This window comes from Dicentrarchus labrax, unplaced genomic scaffold (assembly GCF_905237075.1).
Source record: "Dicentrarchus labrax unplaced genomic scaffold, dlabrax2021, whole genome shotgun sequence".
NCBI lineage: Eukaryota > Metazoa > Chordata > Actinopteri > Moronidae > Dicentrarchus > Dicentrarchus labrax.
The window spans coordinates 30818235-30832373 of NW_026136719.1; the positions used below are offsets into that span (position 1 = coordinate 30818235).

Here is a 14139-nt window from a genome sequence, read left to right on the forward strand (position 1 = left end):
AACTAATGTAGGCAGTGGTTTACAAGAGCTCCCAGGTAAAATGAAATTCTGTGGGCTTTGAAGAAAACATTGATGGCTATAACGGCTTTGGTAATTCCCACATAGCAGTCTGTGCAGGGAGAGCTATCACCATCCACTTTTGTCACATTGTCTTTATAGTTTTTAAAGTTAGAAATATTAAAAATCAACGTGTCCACTATGATTTGTGACGTAGTGTCTGTTCCGCACAATTTGATTGGTTGATGCCTTTATTAATGGTGCAAAAGCTCAGACAAATTAACCTTAATGAGAAAAAATATATATAATATAAAAAATATATATAATAATATATAATAATATGTTATCTCATGACAAAAACAACACTTTCAAAAAATATATAGATGTGTGAATTAATCACCCGAAAAACACCTACGATACATTTGTACAGCCCGGATCTTACTTAAGGTCCGGTATGCCTGTCACTGGTACTCTCCACCACTCATTCATGTCCGTTCTTCAGGGAGTCGTTGGCAACCAGTTTTATTTCTGTTGTTTAGGTATTCGGACGTGTTGATCTTATAAGATGAACAGAACTGTCAGACAACCCTGTAAAGTTTTGGAAATATTATCACACATTGATAGCATTGATATTTGGTTTAGTTTGACTGCCATTTGTGTTTGTTGGAATGCACAGCCAAGTCTGATGTAGTCTAATAAAAATGAGAACTGAACCCAAGTCTCTACAGTGCTAGGTAAGAACTTTGCCCCTGCAAAGCTAATAATCCACAATAAACAGTTTAAGTAATCTGACACTATTCTTAGTATGGTGGACTCTTTGCAAATGTTTTGAGTTTGATGGTTTTCCATTCTGTTATAACATGTGGCAATGTTGTACATCTTTTTTTTCCAAGTATGGGCCTCAGTCTAGACTTATTCCTGCAAAGTTATGGACTTTTTTCAGTATAAACCTCATATGGGGCCAAAACAATGATTACTTGGTATAACAGGCTCTCTCCACAAAATTATACATTTATTTTTAGAACTTTGATAATAGCAGCACTTAAGCATATAACAAAAGAATTGGCTGAAAGCAGAACCACCACAACTAAGCCAATTGTAGAAGACAATTAATGAAATCTATCTATTATAGTTTTAAATCTCAAGATTAGGAATCGTTAATCTATTTTATACGAGATGGAAGCGGATACAAGAAACCTATATTATACAAAAATAAAAAGATATATAGTTGAATATACTCCCTGAACCAAGCCAACTTTTCTTTTAATTTTTCTTATTATTTTTATTTAGTAAGTTGTTGCTTTAATATTATTAACACGATTGTTATTGCTACTATTTTGAGAGGTTGGGATTGTATGGTGGGAGGAATAAACAGTAGTTAGTCATCTATAAAGCTGTTGGTTGTTTATCACATGCTTTTTTTTTTTCTGGGAAGTAACTACTGTAAGGGGTCACATTTCAACAAAAAAAGAATATCAAATATATATATATTCCTAAACTAAACAGAGCGCTTGAGCTCTCCCTTGATTATACAATGCACAAAAAGACCTATTGCTGATTTCATATGGAATTTGCTTCTGCTTCAGTAAATCAGAGGCTGTTTTCATGCAAACTGTGAACGCATCCTGGCTGTGAGTTGCAGCACTTTTGCGTCATCCACTTTACAAATTATTTGTGATTAGTCTAGATTGAGGCAAATCAATAAGGGTTAATGCTCTTTACCTCAAATCACCTCGTCTGCAGTACTTCATGAAAAGAGCTAGTGTGACAAATATTTTCCACATTTACTGCCGAAGTCTAGTCCAGAGGCCGCTTAAGAACCAGCAATGAGACTGATACATTGAGTGAATATACACCTGCAGCATATCTTAAGGCAACAGCAAGACTTTAAACTGTGGGAACAATGTATGAGTCAAAGCTGAGAGCATTAAGTAGTTTTAGAGGTGGAGGAGCACTGGATGGGAAACACAAAGCTCATATCCCATGGGGTAATTTATAAGAAGACCAAGCCTCTTGTTCATTTTGTAAAGGCTTTTCCAGAGGCAAACATTACTTTCATTCTCCTGACACTGGCATAGGCATATAAGTGTGTGTATGTGAGTGTGTGAAGGAAAGAGAGGGAGCAAAAATGTTCACATACTCAATATTCAGCCTGCAGATGAGTTCTGTTTTGCTCTCAGATTAAACATGGGGGAGTCCCAGGTCAGTTACTTATGACACACACTGTTCCATCCCTCACCATGTGCACACACACACACACACACACACACACACACACACACACACACACACACACACACCCACACACACACAGATTCTTGTATGAGAGGGAACAATGTCCAATCCCCCGATGCAACTTTCATAAATATCAAAACAGGGAAGTCGAGCTTCTTGCTATCAAATCCATGATAGCATGCAAGGGTAATATGTTTTCAAATGACAGATGAGAAATGTGCTTATGACAATGATGAAACAAGATAGCAGTGGTGATGGAACAACCTTATCCCTGGTGTGGTTTGTCTTGCTGCATTGTAATCACACTTTGCCTAAAATGTGTGCAGATATCAGAACTTGTGTGATGATATTGGATCAGTACTCCCTCCTAACTTTGCAGACACAGACAGGAAATGTACAGTATACAGCGATTCTCCAGCATGATGGTCCATGTGCTAAACATTTAATTTCTAATTGGTTATTATGAGTATTCTGTTGTTGACACTTTCTTTTACCTAGCCAATTTAGTTTGGCTTTCTTAAGTACTTGCAAAACCAGTCTGCAAAGAATTTAGGTTATCTTTTCTGCCCCTTTCCAGAAGAAGTATCCTATGATAGCATACTTTGACTCGCAGTATTAACACAGGTGCTAAAACATGGAGAAAATGCTAACAATATCTATATTAGAACAAGATACAAATGACATTTAAGTTAATGCCTGCAGTAATAAGGAGCTAACAATGGAGTATTTTAAAGATGCACTAATCAATATGATGAATGTAAAAGTTAGCTTCTTCCAGCTCATTGTTTTTTGGTTTTATGGTCTGCAGCTTTACTGTCTGCAACATTTCCAAAAGCAGCCGGCATCTTTTACTAAGAAGAAACTCTGATAAACCCAGTACCTATTACCTGCCCAGCACCAAACAGTGCTGTTTTCATCCTATAATCAGTCCCTCCAGGGTTTGGTTGGTTGCTTTGGGATTGTTGTGGACTAAAATGAATGATTTTACAGCAGCTATAAAAAAACAATTACAATGTATGTTGCAGCGTTTTTTAGGCATTTTTTGCAATTAGGAATGTGAAAATTGCAAAATTGTTTAAACATTTGTTTGTATAATTTACTAAAATTTGAATATTCTGCAGTGAGAATAAAATGGCTAGTAGTTTGGTGACGAATGGAGCAAAATTTACAGGGATTGGTTGAATTTACGTTAATTGTTGCGATCGCAACATCACAACTTCCTGGAGAGTCTGTACAATAGGCCGAGTTAAGACAAAGACATTGTTGCAAGTAGCTTTTAATTTCCATCTGTGGTTGTTTATGTTATGAGGATTGATATGACGGCCACACCTGCCACATTGCTTAATCTGTATTACTCTTTATCCTTCCATGAACAGTCAAAGCACCACCATTGTTGGCTCTATTTTCATATTGTCTACCAGCAGCATAGTGTGTGTTTTGCTCCACGACAGTTGGCTATTGTATTGTTTACTGAACCCTCTCTCCTTCTTCTGTCTCCACCAGTCTTACTTGACAGGTGACATTTAGTGTCAGGAGAAGACCTATGTGGCTGACCGCCTTATTCTCTGTATTAGTGTGTGTTTGTGTGTGTGTGTGTATGTGTGTGTGTGTGTGTGTGATGTGTGTGTCGGTGACAAATTTGGTGTATTCCCAGCCAGTCGGGTCACTCAGAGTATTACATGTGGCCTGCAGGGGCAATGGGCAGAGGAAATGAAGGGCTATTAGAGGGAGAGAGGGAGAGAAAGAAAAGACTGGCAGAACAGATAGACAGAGAGAAAGACAGAGACATTTAAGCTAGAGGCTATGTGACAGTGGAGACTGTCCAATAATGATGATGTGTTCCTATCAATCTAACCATGGCTGCATGGTGGCACCGCAGCCCACAGCTAGGCCTTGCAATGCTCAATATCATATTAAATATAGTGTTATACCCAAAACAAATAATAATAACAGTCATGGCAATAGTAAAGGGGCGAGTTTACATTCACCAATAAAGAGTTGAATCACTCGGTTACGGGTAATCTTTCTTTGTAATGCTGCAAAAATAGTTCTCCCCAGAGAAGAGGGAGAGGGAGAGAGGTTTTTCTGCGCAGGCACATTTGCATGATGAGAAAGCGCTGCTCATATTCATCTTAGTAAAGTCACAGTAAATGACTCCAACAGCATTATCATCTGTTTTACGCAGGTGTGCGGCTGGGGAAAATCACTCACTTCAATCAAAAAAGCTGCAGCTCGCTGCGTAAGGAGCCTCATTTTTTACTATCACACTGGAGGACATAGGAATTAGAAGAGAGAGACATAGAGGCTGGGAGAGAGAGGGTCGTAATAACTTTATTTTCTCTGCGGTTAACAGAGGTGATTTTACCCGCACGGCTGTGGGATGATTTGTATTAGTGTGTATGTGGATTTTGTAGCATAGTAAACCACCTGACAGTCTTCATCAACCTGAAACTGCTGGATGCTCAACAATGGCGAAAAGCTTTTCGTAAACGCGATCCAAAATGTTATTGTCATAACCAAGGGGAGCGAGACAACCGCCCCACTGACTGGCACCGTGTAGTGTGGCAGGCTTTTGAAGATGCCAGTTGAGGGATGAAGTCCTGACCAATATCTTTGTTTAACATTCACAACCAAACTGTCCCAGTTTTCCCCACAATTATTATAATTATGATATTATCCTTGCTATTATGTAGACGTTTTGTCATGTTCCATCCCACACATTATTATCTAACCCAATATAAAAACATAAACAATGCACCACGTCTAATTTCAGCACTGATTTGTCTGTACGTGTGTCAGTCAATGTGTCGCTGTCAAGGCTGTTGCAAGCCTGTGAGTCATAGTCAAGCGGCTTTTTCTGACAGAACCTGTTAGTATGCTAATGGTTAGCTGTCATGCCAAACAGAAAGTTGGTCTTTTCTAAAGAGCTCCAGGAGGCTTACTCCTTTTTCTAAAGTACCCAGCAACTAAATTCCTCGTTCACCGCGTCCAGGGTGTTAAAAGTTGTCAGTAGGTCTGCTAAGTGCTTAAATAACTTTCCCTGCTGATGAAAACACATACATACACTTAAGGGTCCTGGTTTGGGGGTTTGTAAATATGGTCACCCATAGAGAGTGGTTGTATCTAAGTGTGCATTAGTGTCTCTACTATTGGCTTTATCAAAATCAGTTACTAGTTAGCCATCAGTTTGTCTTTAGTTACCTGTTAGCTGAGCATTAGCAGCTAATCAGTGAATGGAGGTCAAGCACATACTTCCAGATGCAGATCCATAGTGATGAAGGAACTGCATTTAAAATTGCAATTGAAAAACTTCCCATTCTTTTTTCTTTTTTGTCAAATTAATGATCTGTTTCTTATAAATACTATTGCAGCCAAACTCGTGTTGTTTTAATAAAGACAGTCAATTATCTGCCTTTTTCCTTCATGTCATAACCACCTACAACTTTGAACTGATTTCATGCTGCGCATGGCATGGTGATCTTACACTAGAAGTTGGAGGTGTGTTACCTGTTACCTGCAGCTCTTCGTGTAACAACTCTGTAAAGGCTCCTGACCGCTCCAGTACTCCCTGCAATATATCTAAAACTGATTCTCTGACAAAAAATATCCCAAAAGACCATGTCTTGTTTTGAAGACAGATTTTTGATGAACAGTCGTGTCAGCCCTGACCTTGGTGACAAATACATTACATTTCCTGTGACTGCCTCACAATAAAAGGCACCTTATGTTTTTGCACGCTTTTAATGATAAAAAATAGCCACAATGTTGTGGATTTGTGATGCCTGACTCAGATAGACTCTTTCTTACAAACTTCTTATGTATGGTTTTACTGGTTATACTTAAAAGTTAGGAAGGAGTTTTGCCATTGTATGCTTTTTCCCATTGATTATTTATTGACAGAGTTTGTATTCATGTTTTTCATGCATCACATTCTATGTGTTTTAGGTACCACTGATAACATTTTTTACAAAGCCTAAAATGATCCATATCTCATCCACCTTTTGTCCTGTATTTACTAGAGGAAACTGTAGGACTGCTTTCCACCATAGGAATTCATTAAATCATCACTGTGTATGTGTGTGTGTGTGTGTGTGTGTGTGTGTATGTTCACTTTGTACTGCTATGCACATAGGTATGTGTATCTGCGTGTGTGGCTGAGTGGTTGAAACTGTTTGAATTGGCAGGCCTCCCAGGAAGCTTCTTTACAGGCGGACGTAACAGATGTACCTTTATACCCATACAGATACAGTGTTTCAGTTAAGCTCTTGGTTATGTATTCCTTCACTGCTGCTCTGTGTGTGTGTGTGTGTGTGTGTGTGTGTGTGTGTGTGTGTGTGTGTGTGTGTGTGTGTGTGTGTGTGTGCATGTGTGGTTTACAGCTGCGGTTTGACTGTGTCTCTATATTGCCCGGCCTTTGTGAAGAGGGTGCAAAACAGAGAGAGGGAGACAGGGCCAAATCATGCTCACCTCTGCTTTAGCAAAAAAAGCCAAAGAATAATGCATTTCATAAATATTTATACCTGTTTCTGATTTCATATTCATCTACAGTACAGGAGGGAGGCATGGTATGTGTGTGTGTGTGTGTGTGTGTGTGTGTAGGTGTGTGTTAGGGTTGTTGGCTTGTAGATTGGGGTGAGCATAGGCAGTCGTCCTCGAGTCGTACTTTTCAATCTTAGCAGCAGGACATTGCTCCCCTCTGCGGTAGTTGAAACTTTGGAGTAACATGGCGCTTGGATTCAAACACACACACACACACACACACACACACACACAAACACCTACACACACACTCACACAACTGCACATATTCTAACTCAAAATGTATTTTAAAGATGGCTAAAATCTCCATCCCTTTTGTCAAACTGTGGTGTATTATTTGAGTAGATGCATTTGAATAACATTTCTTGAATCGCAGCACATCCTATGTAACCGCTTTAAAAACATACATAAATGTGAATGCTCTATTTAACCTCGTCAGACACAGAGACACACACCAAACACAGAATGTCTGTGCATTGTTATTAGCTGTAAAGTCTTCCCTGAAAAAGCTGATTTTATTGCCCCCCGATGTCAGTTGCATTGACACATTATGAAGCGCTGTTTTCTTCATAATGCCGATCATCACCTTCCCAACCAAATCCAATGATTGTCATCTGGTGTCAGGTTTTGAGAGCGGTAACCGAATATAAGGAATATCACCCGGGAGTATCTTCTCTAATCATGCTCTCTGTTTTGGCTTCACTTTGCTCAGTTTTTTCTTTCTGTTCCTTTTTTTGGGGGGAGTGGAGAGCAAACACACAGAAATGTTGCACCAAAGCAAAGTACAAAGAGCAGTCTATTGCAAGTGTGCGGCGCAATCGCCCTGATGAAACATAATTGTGTTTTAACGCGATAGAACAATATCCCTGCCCATAACTCCCTTTAACTCTCACTTTTGACGTGCCACTGAAAACATATTACAGCATGAGATGCGAGCCGGTTTCAATTCTGTCTTTACTCTTTTTTTTCCTTTTTTTCTTTTTGCAATAAAACAGTTGAAGCTCTTACCCTCCTTCGATCTTTCTTTATGCTCTCCTCGTCCCTCCCCAGTTCCTTATTCTCTTCATTGCACCTCCTCCTCCTCCTCTGTGGCGGAGGGGAAGGAAGGAAGAAGTGGTAACACGTAGCATGTCTTCATTAAAGTGTCACTCCCCATTATTTTCGTGCTATCTCAATTAGCAGCAGGTTTAATAAAGGGCCTCTTCTCTCTCTCTCGCTCTCTTTCTGTAACTCTCTCCATCTCCAACTCTTTCTCTTTGACTCTGCCATCAGACTGAATGATGGAGTCGCCGTGCTCAGGAGATGATGGGCAGTTTGGGAGGAACTGAAACACTGGGGATGAAAAGAGGAAAGGAAAAACAAAGAGTACATGAGACGGATAAAAAAAGAGAGGAGGTAGATCTGCACCAGTTTTCTTCCGAGCATCTCTTTCTCCTCTGAGAGCAATTAGACACTGCCGGCAGTGGCTAGTCCCCAGACTGGTCTGCAGCTTCTGCTCTTGTCCGTGTGTGTGTGTGTGTGTGTGTGTGTGTGTGTGTGTGTGTGTGTGTGTGTGTGTGTGTGTGTGGTGTGTGTGTGTGTGTCTGTGTGTATTTCCACTATAATCACCACAGTATCTCAAAGAGCTCTTTGTGAGTTCAGCAGAAATAAGGTAATGTGCCTACAGGTCAGATCAAGAGGAGAGCACACACACACACACACACACACACACACACACATAGACACTGACAGAAATATCAACATCATCAACACAGTGACATCCGGCTGACTGATGTCAGGCTAAAAAATCTTACCCACAACTCACCTGCAAAAGTGCTGTGCTCTGTAAAAGCAACCGTTCAGCCTCCTGCCTGCAGTGTGAGGTAGGGTTAGACAGTACGATCTCTAATCTTTATATTGTCATATTTATCGTAACGACAAAAGTAATGATTCATACTTAGAAAATACTTCAAAACATGACACTTTTCTTGTGCTGGCATTGTTCTGGATTGTGTTTTGGGCCAGAAGTTGCACTGTAAAATCTGACAATTTGCCTCGGAAAAGGTAAGTAGATATCAGTCTTAAATTATGTTTGCTTGATATCTACTTGTGAAGTTTACTTCCAATTTTGTTGCATGTGCCTAATTTTGTGAAGTTGTTACCACAACCAGGAATGGAGTGTAACTGAATTACATAATCAGGTTACAAATTACAGTATCTGTAATCCATTACAGTTGCAGAAAAAAAAGACTTACTCAGATTACATTTACATTTAGTAAGAATGGGTATTATTTAGAAGGATTACAATTTTAAAATATATCAGTTTTTCTTTAAAAATTCACTGAACAGAGGACACATTTTTTATGCTAAAAATCAATTTTCCATTTTTCCATTTTCTTTCCTAAGGTGACACTGTTCTGTTGTCTTACACTTGCATCAATCCTTCTTATTGACATTTATTTTCTCTTGTTTTTATTTACACATTTGGGTAATCCAAAAGTAATTGAAAGTAATGAAGTTGTGTTACTTTAATATTGGGATACTCACGTTAGGTTACTGACTACATTTTTGAAAATGTAATTAGTAGTTGTATCAGATTATATTTTTAAAGTAACCCTCCCAACCCTGACAACAACACTTCTAACATTTGGTTGTTGCTGCTGTTCTCATGTAGGATTCAGACAATTTATTTACTAACTGTGATAAGATTTAAATTTGGGTCAGTGTGAGCAATTCACAATTTGTTTTAGCATTCAGGCCCAGTGTAACACAATCTGAACCGAACAAAAGGCTGCTGTAGTGAACATATTGTAAGCAGCAATTATGTTTCATCCAAAACATTTGGCCAAATAAAAGAAAACTTTATAAATATGAAAAAAGAAAAATGTAGGACACAATAAGGGAGGGTGTTTTGGGGGCAATTTTCAATGGTGTGTTGTTGCATGAATAAATCTGCTTTGCCTCACAGATCTTGAGAACCTTTAGCACTGTGACCATTATTCTACACTTCATTTACCAGATTCACTGGTGGAACATGTACAGTTACCTCCCTACTAGTGCATTTGATGCATACAATATACAATACATGCAATATACAGTAGATATACAATAATTCTATTTATTCACACAGGATCACACACAGACACACCTACAGTAAATGCACCTGCAGATATACACATAAATGCACATACACACAGATGCACTCACAAAGACATTCGTGCTTCAGCTTCAGACGCTGCCTCAGATCCATGTAAACACACACACAAACACACACACCTTTTTCTTGTATGGGACTGATTACTATGGAGAGCTATATCAGTGCTGCCATCTTACATTTAGGTATCCATGGTTTGGTTTTAGCACACTAACTGAGAGTGCATACATTTACACCTTCTATCCCCAACTCCTCTATCTGACACACACACACACACACACACACACACACACACACACACACACACACACACACACACACACAGTATGTGATGACCAGTGACAGGAGTGGGTGGTTGGTCAGGGGCTGATCTGTGTGTAATTGGGGGATATTACAGCAGCCATCTCACTTAGCCTCTGGGAGACTGATCTATATTCACTCTGCAACTCATATTCACATGGCTTCTTCCTGCACAGACACACCAACACTCTCTCTCTCACACACACACACACACACACACACACACACACACACACACACACACACACACACACTTGTACCACACACAGGAACTAAACTCCATTCTTCCACACAGAATCTACAGACCAAGGACAGGCAATATCTCAGACAGAAACTCTGAGGTCCTCGATGCTGCTGACACCATGAAAACACACCACATGCAGAGACAATTTTAGTGCTTCTGAATTGTGCCACAGTGTTTATCTTACAGTCATAACAGTTGAAATCTAGGCCCAATAATTTAGGCTTGACTGGCAAAATGTCCATCATCTTTAATCACGCATGTTGAGTCAAACATGAGCTTGCTTTTATGGTCCAACCAGTTCATCTATCTACAGTAGATAATTGGACATATATATCTCTGCTTTAAAAACTAACAAATAAGACAATATGCATAGTATAAATAATGCAGTGCACATGAGATGCACCTTTCCTTAAATTTGCTTTGTGTCTGTCAAATAAAACACACTAAATGAAACAGTTAAAGTCTTGCTTTGTAAATGTAAATTCACCTAAGGAAGTGGTTCCCAACCAGGGGTTCAGGACCCCCATTAGGAGTTGCCAAAACTGCACAGGGGATCATGAGGCCTTCTTGATTTTAAGGGAGGTAAGAAAACTTTGGTTCATTTCTGTTTTGAAAATTAAATGAAACAGTTATTTATTTTTGAAGTTTAGATTATTATTTAAAATCTAACTTTGAAGACCTGAACACAAGCTTTATACTCAGAGCCTTCACTCTCTGATAAACGTCCTGCATTAGAAAAGTACACAGTTAAAACAACCAAAGAGATAATACAACAATGGGCAAGCATCAGAGAGAGGAAAACACTGAGTTTGACAACAAATAAGTCCATTAAGTCTGTATGATTGTTAAACCATTTAAAAATACTTTATACAGAAAGAGAGTTGTATAAAAAGTTCCTAAAAATATCAAGATAACTCACAGTAAATAATCAGCTCCCTCATTTTACACAAACTTACTGTGTTCACTATTTGGGTTAATTGTACAGTTTATCAGTTGTTATACTATGTAAAATCCATGTCAGGGGTTGTCAGTTTACTCAGTATAAGGGGTCCCTTAAGGAAAATGGCATGGACTTAGCTAGAATTCAAAGATTATACAACTTGCTCAAAAGTCTGTTTAAAATTAAACAGTCAACACAAAAACCAGGTCCATGTTTGGTGACGATACAATTGTATATCACTTAAAACGACTCAATGAGTTGTAATCCTGTGTCAACCCGTGCAATCACTTTCAAATGCAGGTGTCACAGGTTTAAAAATGGCGATGAGCGCTACTCTCTATATTTAATGAGAACAACAGTGGAGAGCAAGAGAGCAAGGTGATCTCCTCTGTGCCCCAGAGAGCTCCATGCTAATTTTTCCAGGGCATGGGCCCATTAACATAGTGAAGCTGACACCATTGCTTTAGGCTACATATAATACCCTAATGACCACTCTGCTGTTACTTTGAATCAAGGGTATTAGTTTTGTCTCTGATAAAAGACAACCATGATGGCTTAGCCTACTTCCACTGTTGGACAGTGAGCTTTCTTTTCTTCTTTTTTTCCTGTACAGTGTTTTATGGAAAAAAGAAGAATCTGATTTATCTTTGACTACCCCAACATCTTGTCCTTTCTCCTCCCATCTCGTCTGGTTTCTCCTCTCATCTCTGCGCTTATGTCTTTTTGTTGCTCTCCCTTCTCCTCTTGCACTTTTATTAAAAACGCATTTACTACATAAATCAAAGGAATCCGGCGGTGGTTATAGAATAATTACAATGAGCATGCAGCATTTTCAAAGCCAGAGCTTCGGAGATTATTAAAAGCAGCAACTTGTGATGTGTTTGTCAATATAAAACACAAACCTCTATGTTATCAACCACAGCCGTGTGTCACTGTGGTAGGACTGTGAACATACACAGACTTAAACACACTACACATAAGTATGCACCTACAAAACATTTTTATTCTTATTCATCTCTTCTGGGCTGAATATTCAGACCAAAGTAGCTTCTATTTCCCTCAAAAATGTCCTTAAAACACTCAACTTACCAGTATCACAAACATTTTACTGTGTTCTAAGAAAAGTCTTTAGCAGCTTCGGTTTGCAGTGCAAACAAGTGAAATTGTTGCATCCTAATTACAGAACATTCACCCATTTTGAGAAATATGCGAATTAAAGACTGAATATTTCATTAGTTGACTCCTGAACATGATATTTTAAGAGGTTAAAAGTCCTGTCAAGCATCCGAATGTGAATCCAGCATTGCCAGAGTGCAACAGTTCACACCCTGCTTTACATCAACACCATATTTTGCCTGTGATAAAGACTTTGCCGTCACTCAAGCAACACATTATTTAGAAATTTCGTTTGATTTCATGCAAATAATGGACGGGGATGGAGCAGATCAAAAATTAATGGGGGACTTTGGGAAGCACGATAAATTATTGAGCGCCGGCCTGATTAATTCTTAATAGCCATTGTCAAAAAATCACCGTCTTCTAGTGCCGTTAATTCTCATCAAACCTACTTTAGAGGAGCGTTTCTCTGCCTCTGCTCCTGCATGATGTACAGTACCACTTCCTCCTCCTTTCTGCAGCCGCCTGCAGAGGGGATAGGCAACTTGTTTCTTCCAGCTTGACTGACCTACTGCAGTTATATATTTGTGCAACACTGATGTTCTAAAAAATTATATTGTTACCCCAATAAAAACATGATTTTACTTCTCAACTGGCAGTCTTTTCTACATAAAAGATATGAAGGCTTTGTAAGCTTTTCCACACAAATGCTTTGCTGTCTTCATTTCCTCTTGACTCAAATGGAAAAAAAAATGTTGCCACAGACTTCAAAGCGATTTTAATTTGGAGAAGCATGAAGCAAGGACACACTCCTATGCATCCCCTTTCAACCTGATAGAAAATGTGCTTCGAGAAAGACACACAGTGACGTAGGCCAGGAGACAAAGGTATTGTACTGTGAAGTGCATCTCTGTGGGATTATCTAAGTTTCTTTTTTATTGTAATAAGATTTCCTGTGTAAAATTGCTAAAAATCTCTGTAAGGATAATTTCATTTTTCACACACATTTTCACATGAAAATCAAAAAATTCAATTGAGTTTATCCTTTCCGTGTGAATGTTGGTTAAATACAATACCAGACGGCAGCAGAAACCCAAATGTGCAAGTGATCAAGCATTCAAATGCACAAGTATTAAAAATGGGATGTTGCACTTACTGTACATGCAGCTAAACGGCTGAAATATCCGCTCCCTGCACATACTGGCAGAATCAAAATACACCATCTTATTTTGAATATCAATTTCAAAACATGTTTCCATGAATTATAGATAACAGATATCAATATGTTAATGAATACACAACATATGGTTAACTCCAATGATTATGAATTTACACCAGTAGGGGGAAGAGTGTGCAAGGAAACAAATCTTGGTGTTATGAAAGCAACAATCTGGCTGTGGATCGAGCCTCTCAGTTCATGTAATACAAGGAAAAGTTACATGTTCTCGCTCACATCCGCTGACATTTACCACTAAAGGCTACATTAGGACAGGAAAGACGACTCTCAAAGAACTGAGTATCAAACTTCTTTGCTGAAGGAATCTCTTTCTCTTCAATTAAGAAGACAACCCTTCTGCGTGCCCACAGTGGTTGATATTGATTTGACATATAATGGGCAAAGGAGAGGAAGATAAA

General features: G+C 38.8%; 1 long non-coding RNA gene across 1 annotated transcript in view; it reads right to left on the reverse strand.

The window, feature by feature from the left end:
• Window positions 1-8092, reverse strand: part of LOC127352111 (uncharacterized) — a 31742-nt gene extending 23650 nt beyond the window's left edge. The window contains exon 1 of the long non-coding RNA XR_007881039.1: window positions 7780-8092. This is a non-coding gene — a long non-coding RNA (uncharacterized LOC127352111). The remainder of the gene's footprint in view (window positions 1-7779) is intronic.
• Window positions 8093-14139: the final 6047 nt, after the last annotated feature.